This window comes from Elephas maximus, chromosome 19, assembly GCF_024166365.1.
Source record: "Elephas maximus indicus isolate mEleMax1 chromosome 19, mEleMax1 primary haplotype, whole genome shotgun sequence".
Lineage (NCBI taxonomy): Eukaryota > Metazoa > Chordata > Mammalia > Proboscidea > Elephantidae > Elephas > Elephas maximus.
The window spans coordinates 43,373,249-43,376,526 of NC_064837.1; the positions used below are offsets into that span (position 1 = coordinate 43,373,249).

Genomic DNA, 3,278 nt, shown 5'->3' on the forward strand with positions numbered 1-3,278 from the left:
CTTTGCTGGACAAGCGGGTCTGGGGGTTGCTGTGAGTGCCCCCACAATATCGCACGCATTCTTCTTTCCCGCCTGTGGCTGAAAAACGGAGGCACAGGCAACGTGAGTGTCCTCCCACCAGCCTCCCCTGCCTGGGGGGGCCAGGAGAGGACTGGGGCAAGTTTGGGAAGGTGCCCTGTGCTAGGGGCTAAGTCTTGATGCCAGCTCTGCCCATCTCCATGGCAAAGCTCCACCCTCTCACCTTGGTTTCCTCTCTGCAGCACTGAAGGGGTTGGATGAGAGGGATGGGGTTGGGGGTGGGTAGAACAGTCCTGGATTACTCTGCCCTCCCTGAGCCTGGGCTGCCAAGTGGGACAGGGTGGTCCTGTGCCCAGAGGTAGGCAGTCCAGCTGCCAGGGACTGCAGGTTTCCTCTACCAAAAGGCCCCTTCCCTGTGGGCTTTGAAGTGTCCACGAGGTTAGTGGAGGATGTTTGGCTTGAGGGCCCAGTGCCAGGATAAACTCCCTCTGCCTGCTGGGCCAAACCGCTGCCTCCTCCTGCCCAGCTTGTCTGCCTCCCTCAGCCCTGAGCTTCAGCTTCCCCTAAGGCTGCCCACTGAGATGGGCACTGAGTGGTCTGGGCTACTAGGGAGTGGCCCTGTGGGCAATAGATGCCCTGGCCCCCAAGGCTGGCACTGGAGTGCCTGCCTGCTAGGTGACCAGGGGCCTGGCCCCTGTGAGGGCCGAGAAGCTAGGCTCCAGCTGCTAAAAGGGAAGGGGGCAGAGTGGAGTCTAGGGGAGGGGTGTCGACGTGGAGCTGCCTGCACAGGCTTCAGCCCTTCCAGATGTGCCGGAGGCTCCAGATGTGGGATGACTCAGCCTGGAATGGGAAGGGGGAAGGGGGTGGCTTGAGCAGAGGGAATGTGAGGCTCTGAGTAACTGCCAGCTGCTGCTTCCCTTCCTCTAAAGCCCCCAGCCCCCTTGAACCCCAGGGGCAGATACAGTGGGAGCTGCCGGGAGCTGCCCAGATGTGTAGCCCTCAAGTCTCCCACTGTGTGAAGGGAAGAGAGAAGGAGACTCAGGGAGAGGGGCCCAGCTAGGAGTCGCTCAGAGACTACAGACAGAGGGGGAGGGCGGGGGCAGTGGGAGAGGGCCACGGAGGAGGAGGAGGGAAGGAAGGAGCCCAAGACTGAAAGGTTGTACTCCCCTTGGGGGTGCAGAGCTGGGAGGAAGGGTGTAAGAGTGCAGAGGATGCTGTGTGAGAGAAAGAGTAGGTTATACGTGGAGAAGAGCAGGGTTGGGTGAGCGCTGTACGGTGTAAGCTGTTTGTGTGCTGGATGTTGGGAACTCGTGTGCTTTGGTGTTGGTGTGCTGGAGTACAGTCTATACGATAGAAAAAGAACATGGAGCCCCACCTGGTACTCACTCGGCTCTGGGGGGAGTGCTGTGATGGCGTACACTTCATCGAAGCCACACGTACCTTTGGACGCTCCTTTGGACCTGGGGAGTCATGAGGCATCCAGACGCATCAGACCAGGGCCCCAAAGACCTGGGGCTTCCTCCAGCCTCCCACTTCGTGAACAACCTTGGGGAGACATCTAGTCTCCACTGAGATGCAGTTTCTTCCACTGGGCCACTGACCCAGATCTCTTCTTGCAGAGCAGCTAGGAGGCCGCTAGGCTCTGGGGGGTGGCTGGTGTCCTGTGAGCTGCAGTGCCAGGACTGGGTGTGCCTGGGCTGCACGCCTCCCCATCCACCCCCCACCAGGCTGCACCCTTCTTCATCCTCCCCCTCTCCTAGGCTGGACGCCACCCCATCCACATCTTCCAGAAAGCCCCCCCCACCTACCCCCTCCCCTAGGTTGTACCCCTCCCCTCCCTCCCATCCTGAGCTTTACCCCCTCCATTCTCCCCCTTCTGGGACTGTATGCCTCGCCATCCTCTCCCTCCCCTAGAGTATACCCCTCCCCATCCTCCCCCCTTCCTGGGCTTCGCCCCTCTCCATCCACCCCCTCCCCCAAGCTGTATGCCTCTCCATCCTCCCCCTCCCCTAGGGTGTACCCTCCCCATACCTTCCCTCTCCTGGTCTGCACCTCTCTCCATTCTCCTCCTTCCTAGGCTGCACCCCACTCTACCTCCCCACCCACCGTGTCCACAGGGTTGCATCTCACCCCATCCACCCCCTCCCACGGGCTGCACCCCTCTCCACCGTCCTCCTCCCCAGCTCCCAGAGCTGCTGTCCTGGCCTCCTGTTTGGCCTCCAGGTAGGTCTGTTGGCTGGGCCACCAGCCGCTCCCTAAAGAGCCGCACCTGTGCCAGCTGCCCACGCCAAGGTAAATAGGGCTGTAAGTGTCTGGGCTGGTGCCTGCCCCAAGCTGGGCACTGCTTCTCCACATGGGGCTCGGCTCCCGGCTGTGGCTTGTGTTGTCTCCCTCAGCTAAATGACAGGTCTGAGGCCCCAGGCCCCATAAACAGTGTTTTCTGGGCAGGTGGGGGTCATGAGGGCCTGGTAAGCAGACGGATAATCAAGTTTAATCAGGAGACAATGTGATGTTGCCACCTCTATGGGGGGGCTGTGTGTGACTCAACTCCCCCAGCTGGAGGAGTCCTCGCCCCTCTCAAAGAGCACCTGCTGAATCCTCTATTACACACCCCCCCACATGCACACACATGCATCCCCGCCCCCCACCTCTCCTCCAAGTTTTCCTCACACAGTTTACTTGAAATGCAATGTGTTCCATCAGTGATGGCCTGGGATCTGCTCAGCTCCTCTGGCGCTGATCTATTCCCTCCTTTCACAGCCCAGGGATGAAGCCCAGAGAAGTTAAACCACGTTCCCTAAATCACCCACATGACGGATATGAACGCCTACGTGTACATGGGCGAGACTGGAACTTCTCTCCAGACACTGCGATACCCCCACCCCAGCCCGCCCAAACCCTGGGCCATCTTGGTCCCTCCCCCAGGGACTCAGGCTCTCCTAGCCTCTCCACCTCTTGCCCCTCCTCTGCCCTCTCCCTCTTGGCTCCTCTCCCCTTCTCTCATCCTGTGAGGCTGACTCCCAGGGAGAGGGGGTGCTTATCTCTCTGCTCTCCTTTTGGGCTTCCCTCTGGACTTTCAGGGCAGGGCCCTGTGCTGGAAGAAAAGAGAGAGGATGAGGCCCGGCCCAGCCCCCAAGAAGCCACCCCATCTGAGCGGGGGGCAGGTCTGCTGGGGGAGCTGAGCAGGCTCCCAGGGGGAGGGTAGTGTGGGGCAGAAGGGAGGGGGCATTGACAGGGGCCAGGCTGCCAGAGAAGGGAGG

The 3,278-nt window shown here is 60.8% G+C and overlaps 1 long non-coding RNA gene across 1 annotated transcript; it reads right to left on the reverse strand.

The window, feature by feature from the left end:
- Positions 1–846: 846 nt before the first annotated feature.
- On the reverse strand, positions 847–2,366 carry LOC126062194 (uncharacterized). The gene is made up of 3 exons (XR_007513986.1): positions 2,288–2,366; positions 1,405–1,478; positions 847–858 (listed from the first exon to the last, which is right to left on the reverse strand). It is a non-coding gene; the product is annotated as an uncharacterized LOC126062194 (long non-coding RNA).
- Between the last annotated feature and the right edge of the window lie 912 nt (positions 2,367–3,278).